The 24,289-nt window shown below is 43.9% G+C and overlaps 1 pseudogene across 1 annotated transcript; it reads right to left on the bottom strand.

Moving 5' to 3' along the window:
- Window positions 1-831: 831 nt before the first annotated feature.
- Window positions 832-18,840, bottom strand: Gm3252 (annotated as a pseudogene). Its single transcript, XR_001781352.1, has 8 exons — window positions 18,251-18,840; window positions 15,496-15,646; window positions 9,633-9,732; window positions 6,223-6,354; window positions 5,328-5,490; window positions 4,246-4,377; window positions 3,388-3,570; window positions 832-841 (listed from the first exon to the last, which is right to left on the bottom strand). The product of XR_001781352.1 is annotated as a predicted gene 3252 (transcript).
- Between the last annotated feature and the right edge of the window lie 5,449 nt (window positions 18,841-24,289).

Here is a 24,289-nt window from a genome sequence, read left to right as displayed (position 1 = left end):
ATCTGTGGGCTTTCATGATCACACATGAAACAACAAGGCTCTTAGAGTGAAGAGTTGGAGATCACTGTGTTAGTCATAAGAATAAATGCAATGTTCTCAATTGTAACTGAAAGCTGACAGTCAATATGTACTGTGTATAACCTTATCAAAATATCAAATTACTTAAAAGAACAATAAATAACCAATAAATAACAAAACTTTGAATGAAAACAAGAAAAAACAAATACCTAAACTAATCAAAACTCAAACCAAAATCAAACCACAAAAATTGTGCAAAGCAAAATTCTTAGTCTACTCATTTTGTAGCACAGCCTTACAGCCTGTGGCTGTCCTTGGCAACTTAGTAGAAAAGCAGTTCCTGGAGGTAGCAAACTTTGCAGGAGAAATTTAAGCAACACTCTCATTTTGGAGTGTGGGTCTGAAGGATATGGCCTCCCAAGTCAAAGCAGAACACATGTTGTAAACTTGGATCCAAGGATTTACAATTTTGTTGACTGATCTCCATGTAATTATTGATGATGACCCATCAGGAAAAGAGAAATTTGCACTCAGATTCTTCCTGGATGCCCAGCAGCTCTTGATGTGTCTCAGCATTTCTCTGAGTCCCTTTAAATGTGCACTCTTCCTGGGCCAGAGGCTAGATGAAATTAAGGCCTGTTCATACCAAAGAAACAAAATAAAGGAGGAGCATACAGCCCATTACAGCCATGGTTATTAGGGATGAGAGGCAACAGTGGTGTATTTCCTGTGCACACTCAGTGCTCTTCCTCCAGCACTTCTTTTTGAGGGAGATCATGTCGTGGTCTGTGCCGTGTTCTGCTTTCTGCTGGACTATTTCACACTTAGGGAAGAAAGAAACAAAGGCCGGTTAAGCATTTGTCAATTGAGCTGTCTCTCCCAGAACAGCTCTATTCAGCTGGACAAACCAACATGTCCTATCAGCTGAGATCATAACGTGCATCCCAAGTGTCATAGAGCACCTGATCTTGGAATTGTTTCTCACCTTTTAAAAACTGCTAGAATTGGAACTGTCAGCTACACATTATACTGGAGTTCTAAAAAACACCACATTTCCCCAGTTGTGCGGGTATATTATATTGAGTAATAACATTGTAGCAATGTTTGAATGTGAGTTCAAGAGAGATGTGTGCAACCTAGAAACCATGTGGATTCCTTATGGGGTAGGAGCGTGCCCTGAACTGAAGTGAAGGCTATGATTATTTCTCCAGTGCAGGAACCTCACAGGGTTCCTCTTGTCAATCCCTCTATCTGCAAATAACCAGAGACACCATACAACACAATACCCATGGGTAATTCATGGTTCCTAGAATCTGCAAAAGTGTGCTAAATAAAAATATTACCAAGGCTGGGCAATGAACCTTAAAAGTGATGGTCATGAAGAAACAGAACAACACCCCTGTACATCTATGACTATTGCAGGGCATACTCTCAAACACACATAATATTTAGGTTTATGCAATACAAGCATATTGTATCGCAGTGACCTTTTTAGTTTTTCGCAGTTAATACAAATATAAAAATCTCCCAGGATACTTTGCAGGAATAAAAAAACAAATCTTGAATGGGAAAGGTACTTAGTGGGCATAGTATATAGGCAGCGCAGTCAGTGATATGCTTTCCACTCATAAACCGGTCTGGGAATCAGGGTTCTTGTCCTATTATCCAATCTGGCTCAGCAAGGTCCCAAGGCTGTGTAGAATAGGTTTGTTTCCCAGCCTAGGCTCACATGTTGGTGGTGAACCAGCCTCTTGTTCTCGTTCCCTGTTTCAGACTTGTCCTAAAGTAATCAGTTTCATCCAATAGGATCTCCCTTTTCTATCACCTAACTGACTTGGTGTCCAAAGGCATGAGCCCAGAGTAATAGGAACTGTCTATAACCAGGATCCAAAAGAAACGTTTTCTCCCCAGAATGTGACTGTGTCAGGGCTATTTGAAGTAGGATAAGGCTGACTAGTTGAAGGACAAATGCTTGCATGGATTATCTCACACTGAGTTCATGGAAGGGCTGCACCACACAGGGCCTTTTCATCCTTCAGCAGATGGACATCAGGATAAGTTCTCCCTTCGGGGCTGCTCTGAGGACCACTACAACCCTGAGCACCCTAGACTCTGTGGATAACTCCTCCTTGTTCTGGAAGCACTGGGTCAAAGAGGACTTCTTTTCCACTTTCTGAACATGGCTTCTAACAGACATAACCAGTTTTATACAACCAGAACTGTTTGAAGGTCCTCATTTCTCCCAACCCCCACTGAGGCTGATTGAGACACAGGTCGGAAAAACCATGCATACACAAAAAGAAACACACAGACACACAGTCACAGACACACACACAAGCACACGCAGACTTATTCACATAAAATCATAACTGAGCAGAAAACAATGAGGTATCTGTTATGGTTCAGGACCAAGATAATTCAGACTATGCAGAGGTAATGTTTCAAGGGAGACCCAAGGACTCTGCGATTATTTTAGAGGAAGAAAAAGCACGAGAGAAGCGGGGTCATAGTGGCACACTCCTTTAATCCCAGCACTTGGGAGGCAGAGGCAGGCAGATTTCTGAGTTTGAGGCCAGCCGGGTATACAGAGTGAGTTCCAGGACAGCCAGTGTGAACAGAGAAACCCTGTCTGGGGGAGGGGGGGGGAGGGAAACATCTAACAATGGTCCAATTTGGGGGCATATATTAAGAAATTTTTTCAAGAAGCCTCAGAAATCACACACCAAACCTGAGCCTGTGTGAAGCCTTTCTATCATCTCTGGTCATCCAGCCAACTCCAGACTCTAAGGCCCAGGAATGACCACTCCAACAGCACTCAAAGAAAATTGAACTGACAAGCTGCTACTCAGGCTCTCTCAGTGTGAACCAAGATATATGAAGCCTGAAGAGACCATTTTGAGATAGAGCAGAAAAGGGGGGAATAGAAAAGCCGCCAAAAGACAGTAATGAAATCCACTTATTTGTCAATTAAACTAGGCTGTCATCCCTGCAAACTATTTCCTACCTAGAATCTCACAAGTTCCCTGTAAAGCAAATGAGCTACAGGCCTTTACTTCTTCCCTCAAAGCTCTTGCTATTCTCAAGAAGGGCTCCAACACAGCACCCTTCAAACTTAAGGCATATAGTGTTGTGATGTCTAATCAACCTATCTCCCTTAGTGATTATAGCAGAGCAGGAACATTTGCATGCCAAATATGCAGTTTCTTGAACCAGGCTACCTCCACAGAGAGCCCTGTAGATGATCACATAAACAAACACTTGGAGGAGACATAGGTGAGTGCCTGGAGAAGTTGGTGGACTATTACATTTGATTGTCTATGTTTATGTTTAGACATGAGGGCAATCTGCCTCTGATACACATCATCCTACCTGCTGTTCTTTGGCACTTGGGACACAGATGTTCTTGCTGGCTTCCTCAGAGAACCTCTTTTCTTCCCCACAGGACACTTATGGCCAGCCTGCTCCACCAGCAGCCTTCTGTTCTCATTCAGTAATATCCTTACGTTTTCGTTGAGTTGAGTGCACTCACGGAGGAGGTGGTCCTCCTTAATGCTGATCCACAAAGAAAAATTGGTGATTCCCAGCCAGATTCCATTGGCTTGCCACTCCTACAAGTCGTATGATCCCTGCAAGGGCCCTGATTCCCAGACAGCCCCCAGAAGAGTCCACAGTTACATAGCAGCACCAAACAGAGGCAGGTCATATCAAGATACCAGCCATATTCCACAGGACTCAACAAACTTCTAAAAACCCTGACACCAAGAGTACACCATATACATCACAGAAGAGGAAATGTTCCTCATGGTTGGTTATAGGTCTGTGCTACCATAAAACCTTCAGCAGGGAGAGGGCTTAGCCCCTCTGAGAGAGGTGAGACAACCAAACAGGTGTGCAATCTTTACATTTTTGTTGGGAATCCTAGATCTTTTAATCTGTGGTCAGAAACCCAGAGGTTCAGGGTTCCTGGATATTCCCAGCGTGGTGGAAAAGTTTTCTATTTAGAGGATCTTGAATTTGGAAGAATAAGGATTGGAGGGTCTTGGACACTCTTCACACTTAGGACACCTGTGTCCAAGAGGTACAAATCCAAGACCCTTGCCTCAGGGCAGGGTTCCTGGATAAAAACAGATAGCATAAAACCAGAACCCTTGCTTTTGTTCAAAGTCCTAAAAGGACAGAAGCATTCCCTGCCTAGTTCTGGGGGTCTCAGTTGTGTCACTGACTCACCTGTAGGAATAGTTATCTTCTATCAGTTCCTTGGAGTACTGCATGGAACCAATTATGGACTGGATCATTTTATTCATATCCAACATTGTCTTCTCATGTTGTGATTTAATGATGTTGAATTCAGTGTTCATCCTGTGGCATGGCCCAAGAAGCAAATAATATGCTGAATTAAGGAATCAATAATCATGTGCAAACAGGCTATATCATGTACTACCCAAGCCAAGTGCATGCCACATCCTGGCTCATTCAAACTGGGTCCCCTAGGTGCTAATTAAACTTACTATTCTGGGCAGAGGACAGCAGAGCCAGGAGACCAAATGGAGCTAGCTGACCTTCAAGGGCTTCCCGGGCAAGCATGTAGGAATAGAGTACTTCTATGACAATTTTACACTACACTGTGCCACAGGCAAGGGTCCAGTAGATATCTGTAATGACTTTCCTCTTATTTTTAAGGCAGGGATTCTCATTTCTTGGTTCCTGTTGTTATGTGAATTCCCAGAGGACACAACTAGTATTTACAGGAGAAAGGCTTTATCGCATCTCCTCCAGGAGATTCCTGTGTGACAACAAGGAAACACCAGGAGCAAACTTCCCTGGTGATCACTTTGGACCTCTATGGACTCAACACTAACAGGACCTGCAAACTGTGCATCACACAAATCCTCAGACCCCATCAAAGGTCCCAGAGCCCCAGTCCTGAACAAAACACATGCAACTATGTTCACACAGACAGACACAATTAGAATGCCAAATAAATCCAGACAGGTGCCATCTCTCAGAATATAATGAACAATATCAGAGTAAAGCCTTGAAGCCTGCAGGCATTGCATTCACACACTGAGAAACAGTAAGTGTGAGCAGGACATTCAAGCTGTTCACAGCAACAATCAGAATGCAAAAACCCCAAGGTCAAGTACAAAAGAAGATGATAATAAACACACAGCACCTTGTTTATCCAACAATTAAACACCTGTCAGGGCTACTTAATTGAATGATGGGAGATGACGCACTCCATTCATGGAAGGAAATTGGGTTAACAGATGGCACAATACAGTCAACAGGGTACTGGGCATAATTCCTACCTGTAGTTCAAATCCTCATACATGTAAAGGTTCAGGATTCCACACATTTCCTCCATGTCATTGCTGATCTTCCTCATATCCAATTTCAGTTCTTCTAGTTCATTTATTTTTGATCTCTTCTTAGTCATTTTGGAATTTTGGGTTGAAGTATTTCTAGCAGACCCTGCAGATAGGTAAACACAAAAGAATTTGCATACTTGATGGCCCAGGGGCAGGGGAGACCATTCTGAGTCCCAAGAAGAAGATGGAGGGAGAGAAAAGATAAAGACAGTGAATTCCTAAAAGAGCAGAAAAGCTATCTTCCAGCTGGTTTGCTAAGCTATGTTCCTCTTCCTAACCACCATTGTCAGACATATGCCACACTCCCTGTTACAGGCCCGGTTGCCTTGAAATGTATAAGCTGCCTCAGACATAAAGACATGGGGAACATTGTCAGGTCATATCAGATGGTACACAGGGAAATGCTGAAGTTCATAGTGCTTAGCACTATCAAGCACTAATTAATCGTGTGTCTTCAAATCCAAAGTGTCTGAGTCCTCACCACATGACATGACCAGGGGAGCATCCTTCTCTGTTCCTTTCATCAGAGATTCAAGTTACCTACAGTAATCTGGAAGATGAAGTGCTTCAACTCCCTTCCATGAAAGGACACACTGTTATTCTCATAGTGCCCACTCCTGACATTTTTTGCCACTCAAAATGAAATTAAATAGCTCCCAGAAAAGTAGCTGCAGGTTTGTCAATTTCTGGCTCTGTCAAACTAATCATCAGAAATTCTTGACTCTTTTTCTGACATTGACAAAGTCCAAGGCTTCAGCTTTTAAGACCTACTCCTGGAAGGCCCAGCTCAAGCCTACCTCTACCAGGAAGTTCCCCAACTCTGCCCAGGACTCACTGTGCCTTCTCCAGAATGATTTCCTTCTTCCTTTTTCATGAGAAAGGATTCCCTCTTCCTTCTCTGTTGGTCTGGTCTCTCCTTCATCGCCATTCTCTTTCTGAAATAGCCTGAGCAGCCAGGAAAACATTCCTGCTGGTGAACCCAGAGCAAACAGAAGGGATGAACCACAGGCAGTTGCTGTCACCACAACACAGGTGACAACGCAGAGGATTCTAGTTCTATCCTAGATACAAGAGATTCTCCAAGGAAGGCATTACTGATGATGTCACTAGCAACTGCCATGACCTACCTGTTAACTAGTTCTGCCCAGCTTGGTCCTTTTCTGGGGTGCCTCTCCTGGAGCCTCTCATGGACCCGTGGGATCCCCTTTGGCAACCTCTCCTTCCAAAGCTGGAGAATTCTACTGCTTCATTAGATGTCATGTGCTTTTGAGGGGGAACGTTGGTTAGGACTGTGACATGCTTAAGAGATTTTGTTAGCACCCAAATCTCTAGGGACTGTGGATGTAGTAGATGTTTCACAACAGTAAATATACCAGCTGTGTCAATTCATGTGACATACACTCCAATTTCCCAGGGTTTTCCTGTCTCACAGAGGCAAATATCTTTCTCCTATAGGTTTAATTGTACAAAACATGGACAATATTTTCTAACGGTGTATTCCTTGACAGAGGGCATTTTTTCATATATATATATATATATATATATATACATGAGTTTCACAAAATCTCTGGTTTACAACCCTATCTTTTACAAAGAAAACTCCCTACTCTTTTGAACATATGGAATCATCTACAGGGCAAATATAAATGGTTAACTTGCTGTCCCTTCTTCAAAACATTATCCTGCACATGCTCCCATTCTCAAATACATCCAGACAATTTAATGGGCAACAGAGAGTAGTGGTCATCCTGGACTGTACATTACTGCATTGTAGCCTCATAGCAATTACTTCTCCAATATCTGTCTTCCAGAATTGCTAAGTTGAGAAATGAGGGTGTTGCAGGTTGTAACGTCATACTGTACTCACAGCAAATATAATACTCAGAAGGTAGGGCTGGGAGTGCAATGACCTGAATTGAGATGAAACCTCAATTTTAATGTGTCTATAAGGTCAGGATGCTGTCCCTTTGGCATTATCATCTCTGGCTTTTGTGTTCTTATGCTGGCTTTGCTGAACCTGTGCCCCCTAACCTCACAGATTTAAGAGTGAAAAATCATGTATATCTTCTTTCAGAAAACATCTGAATTTCACTACCTTCTTGAGCCACACAATATCAATATGCAGAGCTCAAAAATCAGGGGGAGATAGGTGATGGCTTCAAAGATGAGGGCTTTTTCTTACAATTAGGGCGCATATTTTTTTCCAATGTGATTTTTCCTTTTCTCTTTCACTAAGGGTGGCTTGTGTGTTTGCTGGCCTAAAGGGTCCTGGTTCCAACAACATGGGGCTTACTCTATAGAGGCTCAATTTTACCAAGAAAAGGATTGTTGTAGAATCATGTCGTGACAGCAAGTAGTTCAACTACACTGTCTTAGGTCCAGCTGACCTGGTATAGGACTGACGACCTGAGCTATCTGAGGAAAGGAAGCAGCATGCAGTGTCACACAGCTCTCTCTGATGCAAACTGCTGGAATTGGAATAGGGATGTTAGTTTGTTTGTATGTTTGGTTGTTAATTATAAAAACAAAAAAAAAGTTAGCCACAGTTGGTACATGCCAGTAATGTCAGCACTCAAAAGGGTTTTAAACAATTGTTGTTGTTTGTATTCCTGTTGCTTTTATTGGTTTTGTTTTGAACTCTCCCAGCTATTTGCACTGGACCCAGAATATTAAGCCCATGCTCTGTACAGTCCTATCATTTATGTTAATCAGTGATTTTATTCTTAGCAACCACTCCTGAGATGATCTCATTACTCACTTTCAAATAAAGAAAACAGTCATACAGACATTAGTTAACTTGTATGGTCTCACGTAATCAACTCATCATGACTGTAGAGTGGCATCCCAATCTTTGAAATACCCAAGCTTCTGTTTTTGAGATGCCAGGCATCTGTGGAAGACTCGCTATCTGGTATGGTAGGGGACCTGGAATGGCTGCCACCTGAAGGCCAACACTGCCCCTCCAGTGCCTCTGAAGCCTGAGGCAGAGGTCAGCCAACAACACAGGAACACTTGGCCACAGCTGGTTCAGGACTGTACTTTGGATGACCCCTGAGACCTGGATTAACAGAGGTTTCCAGAGTTCTGGTAAAAGTGAGCACAAACACTTAGACTTGAGGAGAATAATGGATCTATGGGACAAACATCTTTCTTTTTTATTTATCTTTGCTATGTTCCTAGTTTATGTCAATACCAAAGGCACCCTACTTTACAACATCTATTCTCTCTGGGTGTTAAAGTTATTGCCTGTGTATACACACTAGAGTTACTAGAACAATTCATTCTGTCCAATTTTTTTAAATAATTAAATATTTTTTATTGATATCTTTTTATTTATTCACTTTACACTCTGCTTTCTGCCCCCTGACACCTATATTCTTTCCCCAATATTGCTGGCTGCTTCTTTTCTGAGGGAATATGGGGCAGCTATCTCAGGTCATCCCTTCTTCTACCAAAGTTGAGTGACCCTGTCCTGGAGAAAGGTGCTGAGGGTGCTGGGAATGAATGACTTCTGCTTGGCTTTCTTCTTGTTCTACTTGGCTGGCTTTGAGCAGTTCTTGCAGAACTGTCCTTGAACTTGGTACTTCATCCTGATGGTCCGTAAGAAGCACTGGTTTTATTAATTATTCTTGAGAGTATATTTCCATCAAACCGAATCCCATCAGTATACTAACAAGGACAAAGGAAATGAGATATGAGACATCTATTCCAGGAGTTTCCAATTGTTCTCAGACCAGCAGTAGAGAAGCCCACAAAGCTGGCAAAGGTAACTGAGGTCACACAGGGTCCTGAGAGCATACTGCTGCTTTCCTAAAGAATGTTCTAGAGGATTATTATATCTAAACTCCCATAGATTCGTGTGCACTGGACACCAAAGGGCTCAACATACTTTGCTTTTGTCACTCAGCTTCTCCAAGTATTAGAAGTCCCCCAATTTAGAGGGATTTGAAGGTATAAATAAGTCCCAGTGGCTAGAGGTACCTCAAAACAATGTGTAAGAACAGAGAACTGCTTGAGAATCAGAAAGACAAGAGCAAAGTCATAGCCCAATAAGAAAATCTGAGTAACAAGCCATCAAGTGAAAACTGAAAGTAGCAGGCCATGCACCAGTAAGGTTGGTCCTTGGCTCTCAGGTAGATCTATCTGAAAATTTCTGAGGAACTCCATTTTGATTTCCAGAGTTGCCATAGCTCTTTGCAGTCCCACCAGAAATGGAAGAATGTTCCTCTTTCTTCAAATTCTCACCAACATATGCTTTCACATGAGTTTTTTTTTGATCTTAACATTCTTCACTGGAAAGTATAATGCTGGACACCACCTCAGGGTCATTTTGATATTCATTTACCTGAAAAAAAAAGGACTTTGCACACTTCTTCAGTGCTTCTCAGCCATTCAAGATGCGTTGTTGTGAATGTTGTGTTTAGTTCTCTACCTCATTTTTAGATTGTGTTCTTAGCTCTTATGAAGGTTATCTACTTGAGTTCTTTATAACATAACAACAGAACCTGAGGAAATCCAAAACATCATCAGATCCTACTACAAAAGGCTATACTCAGGAAAACTGAAAACCTGTATGAAATAAACAACTTCCTAGACAGATACCAGATACCAAAGTTAAATCAGAATCAGATTAACGATGTAAACACTCTCATTTCCCTAAAGAAATAGAAGCAGTCATCAATAGTCTCCCAGCCCCAAAAAGTCCAGGACCTGACGGGTTTAGTGCAAAGTTCTAGCAGACCTTCGAAGAAGACCTGATTCCAACTCTCCTCAAACTATTCCACAAAATAGAAACAGAAGGCACTCTACCCAATTCTTTCTATGAAGCCACAATTACTCTGATACCTAAACCACACAAAGATCCAAGAAAGAAAGAGAACTTCAGACCAATTTCCCTTATGACCATGGATGCAAAAATACTTAATAAAATCCTCACAAACCGAATCCAAGAACACATCAAGACAATCATCCATCATGACCAAGTAGGCTGGATCCCAGGGATGCAGGGATGGTTTAATATACGCAAATCCATCAGCGAAATTCACAATATAAACCAAATCAAAGAAAAAAAACGCATGATTATCTCATTAGATGCTGAGAAAGCATTTGACAAAATCCAATACCCATTCATGATAAATGTCTTGGAAAGATCAGGAATTCAAGGCCCATACCTAAACATGACAAAAGCAATCTACAGAAAACCACCATCAAACTAAATGGAGAGAAGCTGGAAGCAATCTCACTAAAATCAGGAACTAGACAAGGATGCCCACTTTCTCCCTACCTATTCAATATAGTACTTGAAGTCCTAGCCAGAGCAATTCGACAACAAAGGAAGATCGAGGGGATACAAATTGGAAAGGAAGAAGTCAAACTATCACTATTTGCAGATGATATGATAGTATGTATAAGTGACCCTAATAATTCCACCAGAGAACTCCTAATCCTGATAAACAGCTTCAGTGCAGTAGCTGGATATAAAATTAACTCAAACAAATGAATGCCCTTTCTCTACACACAGGATAAACGGGCTGAGAAAGAAATTAGGGAAACAACACCATTCACAAGAGTCACAAACAATATAAAATACCTTGGTGTGACTCTAACTAAGGAAGTGAAAGATCTGTATGATAAGAACTTCAAGTCTGTGAAGAAAGAAATTGAAGAAGAACACAGAAGATGCAAAGATCCCCCTTGCTCATGGGTTGGCAGGATTAATATAGTCAAAATGGCTATCCTGATGAAAGCAATCTACAGATTCAAACTTCCAACTCAATTCTTCACTGAGTTAGAAAATGCAATTTGCAAATTCATCTGGAATAATAAAAAAAACCTAAGATAGCAAAAACTATTCCCAACAATAAAAGAACCTCTGGGGGAATCACCATGCCTGAACTCAAGCTGTAGTACAGAGCACTTGTGCTAAAAACTGCATGGTACTAGTACAGCGACAGACAGGTAGATCAATGGAAAAGAATTGAAGACCCAAAAATGAATCCATACACCTATGGTCACTTGATCTTTGACAAGGGAGCTAAAACCATCCAGTGGGAAAAAGACAGCATTTTCACCAAATGGTGCTGCCACAACTGGCAGTTATGTAGAAGAATGCAAATTGATCCATTCTTATCTCCTTAAACAAGACTCAAGTCTAAGTGGATCAAAGTACTCCACATAAAACCAGAGACACTGAAACTTATAGAGGAGAAAGTGGGGAAAAGCCTCAAAGATATGGGCACAAGGAAAAAGTTCCTGAATAGAACAGCAATGGCTTGTGCTGTAAGATCGAGAATCGACAAATGGGACCTCACAAAATTGCAAAGCAAAAGACACTGCCTCTGGTGCATTCTGGGGGTCCAGTTTCCTGAGGTTGCCTGTTTACATTCTTTCTGCCAGACATCAGGACTTCAGTCATTTTCCCTCTACCAATACCAGTTCTGGTTTCCCTCTCCCCACCCCAACTGCCCCCTACCATGTTAGGGAGGGAGGGAAGGACCTGGGAGGGAAAGTGATCCTGTTTGTTTAAAAATGACTTTCATTATGATGTGTTAGACTTAGGACTAGCTCTGGATGCTGTATGCTGGCTCTTATGGGACTCTGTTACAGAACACTCCTCTGAAGTGCTCTAGGCATCCCTGCAGCAGAGGCTCTGCCTGGGTTCATCCAGCTACCTCCTAAATCTTCTCTATCCAGAGAACACTATTCACTAGAAATAGGCAGAAACTGCAGAGACCCGGGTTCAAGGGTGGCAATCTCAGGTCTACAGGCAGTATTTCTCAATAAAAGTGTAGTTTCTTCCAACCATGGTTATGCACTCCTTTAAATCCCATCACTTAAAAGTTATAAACAGGAGCATCTCTGTGTGTTCAAAAACAGCAAGCTCATAACATATCAGAGAGTTTGGAATGGAGGAAGACACTCACTGAGTACCAAACATATTGTTTCCTGGACAGAAGGTCCTGAAGACTAGATCCATGTAAACTCTGATGTGTTCTCTTTCTGGCTGTGACCATCAGGTTGTCCATGAGCAGAAAGAAGCCCACAAAAGTCACTCCACAGGATCCTCCCAGGCTTTGTTCCTACTTCATCTGAGAGACAACCAAGCAAGACCAGATTTTTTTTTTATTGCTTGTTCTTCTTCTGCATGACCAGGTCCTTCTGCTCAGCAGTACTATAGTCTTTGCTCCAGACTATCCTGTTCCTGATAATTAGAGTATGTGTTCTTAGTGGAGGGGTATCAAAAAGCATGCACACACTGGAATAAAAATGCAAGTGTTTACAAAGGATACCAGTGGTTGATGATCAGCCAGGCAAGCAAAGCAGCCAGCTTCTGGGGGAAAGAGCAAACAGTATTTCAAGACAGAGGCTGAAAATGAAACCCAATGAGATCTTCTAGAAAATGAAGAAAATGCATGAAAAAGTGCATGAAAAAAAAAATACCACATGCCTATACTATACAAAAAAGAAAATATACACACACACAAAAACACACATATCAGCAGCCTATCCACCACACACAGAGTATGTAAATGAGAGCAAAATACCAAAAAAAAAGCACCTCGTGCTGCAAGAACACATTCGTTTAGTTATAGCATACCAGCAATTTGAGCGGTATCTTACACTATGCTAAACAAAAGGTGGAAGATACAATTGCTATGGTGAGCATGCTTTGCTTGGCCAGACTATGCTGAAGTGGTTGCATAAAATTTCCTCTTGCAATCTTAAATCTCTGACACCATGTCCCTAGCTTGTCAGAATCCCTACCCACATCCATAGTCATCCAGTCAACAGGAGAATGCAATCTACAGAAAAGGAGAATACTCCAGCCTCATTGACAAAAAACATGGCTAACACTCTGCTAATCAGATTTCAGTCAGTGTGAGTCTGTCCTGGGCAGATTAAAAAGATTGTCTTGAAATGTAGACAGCAAAGATGAGAAATGCCACATGTCACCCCAAAAAAGATGACATCAAGAACTGCTCATTTGGCATTTGCAAAGGGATTCCCCCCACCCTTGCAAGCTGCTTCTCACATGTGAATTACATGACTGATGCCAAGCAAATAAGCCACAAGCCCTGACTTCACTCACTTAAAGCTCTGTGCACTGAACCCTGTAGGCGTGTGGTGTATTATTGAACTGTACTCATCTTTGGGCTGAAGTATTAAGCAGAGGTGGATTTGCTTGCTGATAATCCACTTTCTCACAAGAAGCTCATTCCCCAGAAATATTTGTGCTTGGACATAGACCTGAACAATTGGCTGTCATGAGGTATGTACTTAGATTGCTGTGTGGATGAGTAAGATGATGGATGAAAGCACAGGTAGGTGGATGAGCTCGTCTAGAAGTTACAAGGGACTCAGCCCAGGGGGTCAAGAAGACCTCACATGATACAAATAGTTCTTCTGTCAAGACCAGGGTTTCTCAATTTACCAAATGCTGTGGATGCTTTAATGCAGTGACCTCCCAAACTTAAGATTATTTTCATTGCTACTTGGTACTATAATTTTTGTACTGTTATAAGCCATAATAGAAGTGTCTGAGATAAAGGATTGTCTGATACACAACCTCTGTGAAAGGGTCCTTTGACCTTTTTTTTTACCCCAAAAAGTGTTTCAACCCACAGGTTTACAACAGAAAAATCTAAAGGCTCCTGTGTGAAGTGGCAGAAAGCAAGAACCAGAGCTCGAGAGTCTCCTGTGCAGGATCAAAAGCAGAGATGGCAATTCTACAGCTCATGTGCTCCCAAGCAAGACAGACAGTTACCTATAGCAGCCTTTCTCTTTGCCAGGAATTCAAATGTCTCTGAGGCCTCAGTCTACACATTCTGTAAGCTCTGCAGGTCCAACATTACCTGCTTAGTCTCCACTTTCAATTTTTCATAGTAAGGATTTGATCTGTGGTTGGGCCTGGCCCCAAGAGCAAAGAGTCCCAAGAACACAGGCTTCAAGGGTCACCTGAATCCAGGATGGATTCTGAACTATCCAAGCTCACAGTATGTTACCTTCTACCTCCTATGTACTAGGATCATCTATGCTTATTAATCTTGCTATCTTGTCCAAAAGTCTCCAGAGGCTGGGTGTCCAGGTGGTTAGAGTTCTGGTTGTTTGAGCTCCCGCATAGGCCTGGAGGGACAGACGAGGTCTCTAAACTCTCAGTAGTTTATGGCACAGGTGTGGGTATACAGAAACTATGAGGACATTTCTCCTTTTTTTTTTTTTTTCTTTCAGAACAAGGACTCTTGATCTTTGGCCTAGTCCTATGAATTTGGCCAAACTATATAATCCACATTTCAGGGAGAATTACCCAGAATGAGGAGGTCATGGTGAATTCACCACAGAACTCAAATATTTCATCAAGTTGAACACATAATGCAAGTGCATTGTTGCTTGAAGTATGGTTTCCAGTCCTAAGCATTGGCATTGTCAGCAGACTGTAAGGCAGGCAATTCCTCAGGTCCTACCACATACCCTTATGACCAGAATATAGAGAGAGTCACACACACACACACATGCATGCACACAGAATCAGGGTGTGTTTGCAGGGAGAATGAGAAAGTACAATTGAAATAGAATCCAGAGGAAATGCAGAGGACATTCTGTTTATAAGACCCAAAATCTGAGAAGAGTATTAATGAGCCCAAGACCTTCCATCATGTATCAGGATGGACCAAATGGGACCAAGCTTTCCTGGTGATATAGCAAGCTTCAGCAAGCAACACCTGCCAGACAATTACAAAGCTTTGCAAACAAACAAACAACGAACTCAAGCAAGCAAACAATCAATCAAAACCTCACAGCAACTAATATCTCACTCAAACGGTCACATGTCAGTGCCTCTATCAATACATGCTGAGACATCACATCCTCTTCAATCCCTCAGTTGTAGGCTTTCATTTTCATACAAAAAAAATAGAATACCCTATGTCCGCAGCTCACTCCTGCTCTGACTTCAAGTATAGCATGTGAGAATGTTTAGGGAGAAAAGGTTGGGCACAGTGACACCCTGGAGTTACAGTCTCCCAGTACCATAAAATTTAATAAGAATAAATTGTAGGCCATACCATAGACCCAAGAAATTGACCATGATGTTTGACAGAATGAAAAATACCTCTTGTGCAAAGCTTTCTCACTGATGAAGATCAGGTGATCTTGTAGCTCATTTTTCCCACTGGTCATCGGCTGACTGATTAGACTTTCCACTTTCCTCACCCATCTTCTGAACAGGAGTGTTGGGGATGATGGTGGTACACCAGCAGCCCCTATGGGTAGATGAACACAAGTGAATATGCATACTGTCAAGGCACAGAGCATTGACAGAACACTGAGTCCTATACAGACATCTTACAAAACAGGAATCCATGTGACCCAGTCATTCCTCTTTCGCTTCACTTAGCACATGCATCATGTGACCAAGGACAGGATCCTCAGGCTTATTAATAGCTGCGTATGATTTAATTAGGCAGTACTGTCCATAAGCTTGTGGTATAGAAACCATCAGAAAATTATCATAGCCCACAAGCACTAAGATGGTGTGGAGATGCCCATATCTCCTGTCAGGTCACTCTAGAAACAAGACTACGGATGGAAAAACAGTGCAAGAGCACAACGCGTTCCCAGACTCACCAAGTCAGCTGCTTGAGAGCCCAGTGTGCCCAGAGTTGGCAAGAAAGCACCAGTCTCTACTCTGGCTCACTATTTTGACAGTCCAGTGGCTAGACTAGAGAACAAACTGATACCCACACCTGCTACCTATGTGGGCAACTTTTAGGGAACACTGTTCAGAGACATTCTTCTGTGACATCTGAGAAATGAAAGGTCTTCCCTGGGAAGCCAATTTCTTTCCTTCTTAGGAGAGCTGGACAGACAGTTCACCTAATGGAGTCCCTGGGGTAAAGGACAGTGATGCCCAGCCCTGAGGTGCTGACATCTCACTCACAGTCCTCTGCCTGCTGCTGCTTTCACTTTTGTCCTGTTCAAACCCATTTCCCCTGTAAGAGCAGAAGCCTGAAACTCCCAGGACAACAGCTTTGGCCTTAAAACTTCATTGATCTGGGACAAACTAATGTCCTGTAATCATTGACAAATTCAGGATCCATGACAAGCAGGGAAGGCCAGAAGCTTCCCAGAGAGACTAACTACTGAGTCCCAATTCCTGAAGACCCAGAAACAGACTGTGGTCTCCTTCAGGAATTTTCCCATCTTCTGACCAATACTTATGGTGGCGCATTTTCAAGGACCATTTATTTCTTGATGCTTTGGTCTGAGGGTCAAGGGTCATCTTTCTTCCTCTAACTTGTGTCCATTCTTTCTCCTAAGTAGCATCCTTCCTCTGTCAACATATCTATGGGTGATTAGGAAAGGCAGTGCATAAATGGTCCAAGAGCAGTTGGTGTTGCCACAAGACAGGTGACATCTCAAACAATACCAGGCCTCTCCAGGATACAAAAGAATGTCTAGGGAAGGAACTGCTGATGTCATGGGGAGCTGACATTGCAACCATGCTAACTAGCTCTCCTCACAATTCATGCTGCACTTTCCAGGAGCCACTCCTAACACTGAAGGGAAACCTTTCAGTACCTCCTCCTTCCAAAGACCTCCATTAGATTGGTTGGAAACTCATTACTAATTCCCCCATGGGGAACTGATTGTTTATTTTCAAAAATTTCCCCAGGAATGTTTCATTTCTTTCTCAAAATTCCCCTATTCATCTAAATGTGAAATAAAATACTCCTGAAAATTCAGATTAGGATGAATATGGATGCAGAAGGAACACCTGCCTCAAGTACTGATGTTTGGAAGCACACCCAGGAAGAGCCTGCAGGGCCTTGAACTCACAGATATCTACTTGTCTCTGAGTACTCCCAAGTGCTGAAATTAAAGGCAGGCAGAACCAGGCCAGGCATTCCCATCACCTCCTTTCTCTCCCCTACTTCAACTTGTGTCCCAACATTTTCTTTGGTCCCTACCTCTAATAGAAAGCAGGGCAGAAGGTACTTGGATTCTAGCTAATGGCTCTTTTACTGTCATTCTCTTATAAGCCTGGACCACATGTGTGCTGTTAGTCAATGTGATCACATATAGCTTCAAACATTAAAATATACCCTTTGTTACAAGATCCAATCTTCTTGAAACTCAAACTGTGTTCACTGAAAAATACATCATAGATGGGAGAGAGGGGAAGAGAGAGAGAGAGAGAGAGAGAGAGAGAGAGAGAGAGCGCAAATTCTTGCATACATGTTGCCACATGCCATGATAACACAGTAATCCCATTTAGTCAAGTTTGTATGGTAAAATATTAAATTCCCTATATTTAAATTTTAAGAAAGTTTTTTGAAAAACCAACTCAGAACTGGAATCCCAGTGAAAACAGGTTTGCTTTCTTTGTTGTTCTTTCATTTTGTTTTAAGAGAGTATGGATTTATTTTGGCTCAGAGGATAAATATATCTTGGTGGGAAAGGCATGGAGCTGGGTCTCTAGTTGTGGTTGCCAGAGCATGTACCAGCTGCTTGTCCTGTGCCACCTACTAGGAAGCAATGGGGGGAGGGGACACACACAAAGCTTGAAAATGAGAGTCTCTGAGCACACAGAGTTGGGGCTTCAAAAAGCTGTGATTCTACTGCTTAGATCTGATATCTCTCTCTCTCTCTCTCTCTCTCTGTCTCTCTCTCTTACTCTCTCGCTCTCGCTCCCCCCCTCTCTCTGTGTGTGTCGGTGTGTCTGTGTGTGTCTGTGTGTGTGTGTTAGACAGACAGACAGACAGTGTGGCTTCTTAAAATTATATATAGACTAGCAATTAATGTTCTAAGTATAGCATGCCGCATGACGGTCATATCGATTCATTCTGAAGGAAACCAGAACTCACTTCATTCAGATTCTTGAGATCCCTGAATCAAAGTTAAAGACTCTGATTTTGGGGAATTTGATGATGCCTTGTACTCTGCTGAAGCAAGAGCAGGGCATGTAGTTTCAGGCCTGCCTGGCCTACCGAGTAAATCCCACAGCAGCCTGTCCTACAGTGTGATGCTCTGTCCCAAACATAAACAACACAGATTCGGGTGGACCCAGTGTTCCTTCAAAACATATTTAGGTTAAATCGTCAACCCCATTGCACCCCATGCCAGAAAATTTAACATTTAAAGCTGTTTCCTCTACTACATTCTTGCTTTCTCTTGAATACACTCCTCTTTTAGTCGTTCAGGTAACACAACTTTCTTATGTAGTTATATAAAGCATTTGAAAAATCCTTAAATATTGTAGTCATTACACAAAGTTCTGAATAAAATCCCTCCTGAGAACTTTTTATGACACATACTTGGATAGATGTCAACCTTCAGCTATAAAGTAAGGTTCTTGGGGACAACGCTTGTCTGAGAGTTAACAGCTTGCCCAACAATCTCAGAACACGACAGGTGTTGGATAAGAATATCTGCTGAACTAATAAAATGCCTTAGCCACTTACATATGCCAAGTTTTGAAGAGTTCAACATTTAGCCACTGCTCCTGCTCCATCTCACATCTCTGTGAAGGTTTTAGCTTTAAACGTTCATGTTGCGAGACGAGTACTGAAGATTTTCTAGGAGAATAAGAAAGCACTCTGTTTCTTAGCACTTAGGAGAAGAAAGCCTGAGGTTCTCTAATTTTCTAACTGCGGTGAAGTCCTAGCATTCAGCACCCAAAAAGCACCACACATAACTTGGAGCTTCCCGCTGTACGTGGTGGAAGCTGATAAGATTTTATATAGTAAAGTTCAAAACAGGTCGCTGGATTTCATTCCCAATGATCTAAAATGTCAAGACTGAATTGTATGTTTAACCAAGAACACCTTACTCCCTAATAATGATCGCAATAGAACACGAGCAGATGGGCTACCTAACGTGCAAACTCACAAAAACAAACGCAGTGGCAGATGGATCAAAGTCGAAGGACACTCCTGAAAGGTCAGGAAGCAGGAGGCAGTAAATTGTACCCTGGCAAAAGGGCTGGAAGTCTAAGGGTAAGAAAAGAAGCAAGCCTGGCCCCTGACCTACAAGCTCTCAACAGGCAGAGGGCGCACCTGAGCAGACTCAGGAAGTCCCTGGGACAACTTCACTGGAACAGCACCTCAGCAGGGATGAAGCCAGAAATTTTGGACCAGGCTTTTGAGACGGTTCACAACGTCAATCAAAAACGAGTAAGAAATACATAGATAGGGTATGCAGGGCCAAAATTCATTGCCCACTCAAGATTACAAGTGTCTACGCAGGGCGGGGATTCCTGCGAGGAATCCCTGAATGGATGGATGGATAACAGAAGGTTCAGTTTGAGGTGCAAGAAATAAGTCAATGGATTTTAGGGAATAAATCCAAAGACCCCGACTCTCATCTTCTCACACGCAACACTCTGAGCCCCAAAAGTGACTCAATCTGCGCGTGGCGTGTGCTGTGAGATCCAGGTGAAAGCGAAGTTATCTGGGGCTGGATCCCTGGCCAGGTCCTTGACCCTCCGAACAGTTCAGGGCAGCCTAGGCCACCCGAGTCGGAGGCGTGGCTCTGGGTTTCTGGCAGCCGCGGGCCTCCCCAGGCAGCGGTCCTCGGGAACCTGCGTGCCCAGGTGACTGCCAGCGCGCGGTCAAGAGGTGAACCCCCGTCTCCTCCTGGCCGCACCCGCTGACCGCGCAATCCAGCCCCCTCCACTTCCCTGGCCTCCATGCCACTCTAGGAAATAAAGTGCAAAGCTGAGAAAAGGATGAAGCGCGGAAATGGTCCTCTCCGGATCCAGAGGACGACCAGACAAAGGCGCTTAGGGCGGGGAGCAAGGAGGAGCCAGGGCGCGGGAGGAAGCGCTGTCCCGGCTGGGAAGCAACTGGGGACCTCATCCCGGACCCCTTCCGGAAGGAAACCTGGCCGGGAGGGGGAGGCGGGGAGCAAGGACAAGCGGGAGGGGTGGGCGCGGGCACGGGCGCGGTACCCACCATTTCCTCCCAGGCTGGGCTCTGGGATCCAAGCACGGGGCGCACGTGCTGCGGCTCCATCCTGCCGGCCCGCGCCCGCTGACCTACAGAGCGCAGGGACACGGCGCTCTCTGGCTTCCGACGCGTTCGCCCCCCCCCCCGCCCCCCGCGTGGGTCCCTTCCTCCACCACCACCTCCGCAGCCGCATGAGTGCAGCTCCATGGCGCAGTGGCGAGCGCTCGGCTCCTTGAGCCTTTGCTGCCTCCCATGGCCCCAGAATCCGCCACCCCACCCCTCTCCTGTCTCTGCCTCCGACCCTCTCCCCTTTTCTCCCGCCGTCTGCCCCTTCCCCAGCGACCCCTCCCGGCCGGCGGCCCGGGATGCATGTGACCCCCCCCCCCCCCTGCCAGGCCATATATGGCGCGGAAAGGAAAGCAGCCACCGGGCGGTCACAGGCACCTGGCGGTGGTGCAGCTAAAAGAGGAAGCTTCACCGAGGACCCAGGCTCAACAGGAGCATCGGGGATGTCAGGGACAAGTAGCTCAGGAGGGGTGAGCAGGACCTGGCCCCTTTCCTTCAGGCATTCCTTGCCTCGGGTGCCTGTAGCTCCAGGTGGTTGCCTCATGAGCTGAGCCTGGAGCCAATTGCCCGGGACAGTACCTGGCTTCAACAGAGCAAGGCTGTGCTTTGAGCCCCTGAGCTGCTCCCAAGCACCTATTCTGGCAGCTGGGATGTCTGGCTGGGCTGGCTGGGGAGCCCTGCTTTTGTTCATTTTCTATGGCTGAAAGATTTTGTGAAAAGAAAACCAGCTAAGGAGCAGGTCTGTGGTTCCCTGTGAGCGCTCAACTCCAATTAGGGACAGGGGCAGTTCAGAGACAGCTCAAATGTCAACTGTCTCTCCTGCTGCTCTCTGGGAAAAAGAAAATGAAAATTGCAACTAGCAAGTTTTTCAATCATCTTTTCTGAAATCATCTTTACTGGCAGTGGAGACAGTTTCCATCTAGTTGCAAACAGAGGAGTGACTGCATTTGCATGGGTCATTTCCTCTCTCATGGACTTCAGACTCCTGCATCTCCTGGCCCTTAGTCTGGTAGACAGATGCATTCACACGTTTTGAAACCGAGAATTCAAAACACATACTTGATCCAGCATGCTCCCACCTCATACTAACTTCCAAGGCTAATATTCCACTGGAGCTACACCTATAAAGGTCACTAAGGATTGTGGAGAGAGCTAAGCCACTGGATGGTTTCCAACCCTCACTTTCTGTGACTTGACAGACTAGATTTGCATTCCTGAATCTCTCCTTTAAAAGGGCCTTGGAATGTTGGGTCTTCTTTGTTTGTGACTATGCTTTGTTCAGTGGCCTCTTACCTGCTGCCTAAGTAGCCTGTCCTTCATTTACTTTGAATGAGGGTTAAGTGGGGTGAGTGAGCAGTCTACAAGTTCCTCCCTTGCTTTTAGTTAGCAGCCAGATGATAACTCACAGATCTCCATCATTCTGACCATGCTGCCTTTACCTCAGCACTGGGATCACAGATGAACACTGGGGCTCACTCAAACCCAGCCCTTCATTCCTCTAGGCCAACTGAGCTATCCCAGACCAGAAGCCAACTGCTGTTTTTCAAGCATGTTGTTACATTTTTTGACTTTTTTCACTTGGGTGTCTGTGTCTGTGTGTGGGTTTGTGCACAGCAGTGTGAATTCTCATGGAGGCCAGAAGCATCCAGTACCCCTAGAGCTGGAGTTAGGAGGCACCCAGTGTGGGTGCTCCAAATCAAACTCCCTGCTTTCAGACTCCCAAACCCATCTGGCAGAATGAGCAACCCAACTCCAAAAAGTTGGGTTTCCCCTCTCTCTCTCTCTCTCTCTCTCTCTCTCTCTCTCTCTCTCTCTCTCTCTCTCTCTGTCCCTGTCTCTGTCTCAAACACACACATACGTTATTTTTTTATAGAAAGAAAGACAGAAAGAAAGAAAGAAAGAAAGAAAGAAAGAAAGAAAGAAAGAAAGAAGGAAGGAAGGAAAGAAAGAAAAGACATTAAAACTGGAAAAGAAGAATGCAGTTTGCCCAGGGACCTGTGTATCTCCCAGAGCCAGGGTTATAATCCAGATTGCTTCATTAATGTGACTACATATACAGCTGTTTCTATGTTCTAAATGTTGGTATCTCCCCAGTTCCCGTTGAAGTCCTAACTTGCATGAGCACCTAAGGAAGGGGTCTGGTTATGATAGCAGATTCTGTATAAATGGAACTGGTGTCTTGTAGGTGGAGGGGCTGGAGAGATGGCTCAGTGACTAAGAACACTCAGTGTTCTTCCTGAGGACCCACGTTCAGTGCCCAGTACCCACCTTGGGCAGCTCACAGCTACCTGTAACACCAGTTCCAAAAGATCCAATACCCTCTTCTGGCCTCAGGTACCTGCATGAACATGGTGCCCAGATAGACAGGCAGGCACACACTCACATAAAACAATTCAAAACATAAAGCAAGAAACAGAATACCATCTCCATTGTCTTATAACATTAAATTCTGTCCTGTATAATAAAAGTGTTCTCTTTGCTCCTGAATGCACAGTATAACTAGTTCTGTTTTTCAACTCTTCCAAGTCATTGTGTTTTAAGGATGTCCTAAAAATACGGTTTGATCTCACTACTACCAGACCATCCTAAGAGCACTACTTTTAGCATGACTGTTTTCATTCATTGTGTGTATTAATCAGACTAAAGGGCTCTAGGAAAGCCTTGCTGCCACCGCCCCTCCCCCTCACCTTATTTCCTTCTCAGGGAACAGTACACTTTAGGAGATTGTGGGGTGTGTCCTCTGTTCCACATTACCATCCACCTCCTAAGGCTTTGCCCTCATACAGAGGAGGGAAGTGATACAGAGTTTGGGGTGGGAGACAAAAAAAGCAAGGAGCAGCATTGCTTCACAGACCTCTACAGACAGTGGTGTGTGTGTGTGTGTGTGTGTGTGTGTGTGTGTGTGTGTGTGTGTCTGTGTGTGTGTGTCTGTGTGTGTGTCTGTGTGTGTCTGTGTGTGTGTCTGCATGTGTGTGTGTCTCTGTGTGTGTGTGTGTCTCTGTGTGTGTGTCTGTGTGTCTCTGTGTGTGTGTGTATGTGTGTGTCTGAGAATGTGCTTTTTACAGAGGAGGGAAGTGATATAGCGTCTCCTGTGGGAGACAAAAAAGGCAGGGAGGGGCATTGCTTCACAGAACTCTAGACACTGGTGTTTGTGTGTGTGTGTGTCTCTGTGTGTGTGTGTGTCTGTGTGTGTGTGTGTGTGTCTGTGTGTGTCTGTGTCTGTGTGTGTCTGTGTGTGTGTCTGAGAATGTGCTTTTCAATTTCTTTCACCAAAGGCCTCTGAGTCTTGTATTTTTATTTCCTCCTATGCCTACATCAAAATTTCAATGTCTACAGAATTCTACATGGAAAGTGATTAACACCAACCCTTCATAACAACCTTTTGGCACCTCGGACAACCAATGAGATGTCTACTCTCAGTCCACTATCTTTCTGTCCATCAAGTTTTAATATTTTCATTTTGTGTTTGGACTAATGGTTTGAATCTAAGTGGATTTTAGTTTTAGGATTGTTTGTTTCTTCTTATGAAATTGATATTCGTTTTACCCTGAAATATAAATCCTTCTCTAAATCTGAAAATGTTTTTTGGGTTTGGGGGGTGGATTTTTAATTAATCATTTTGTTTACATTTCAAATGATATCCCCCTTTAACTGTCCACAACCACCCCCACCCAACCCTCTTTCTCTCCTGCCTCCTCTTTGCCTATATGAGGGTGATCCCCCACTCCCCCACCTACTCCCACCCTTCCTTTAGCATCCCCCTACACTGGGTCATCAAACCGGCACAGGACCAAGGGCCTCTCCTCCCACTAATGCCGAACAAGGTCATCCTCTGCTACATATGTATCTGGAGCCATGGATCCCTCCATGTATACTCTTTGGTTGATGGTT

This window comes from Mus musculus, chromosome 14 (assembly GCF_000001635.26).
Source record: "Mus musculus strain C57BL/6J chromosome 14, GRCm38.p6 C57BL/6J".
In the NCBI taxonomy this organism is placed as follows: Eukaryota; Metazoa; Chordata; class Mammalia; order Rodentia; family Muridae; genus Mus; species Mus musculus.
This window is presented reverse-complemented; position numbering and strand designations above follow the sequence as displayed.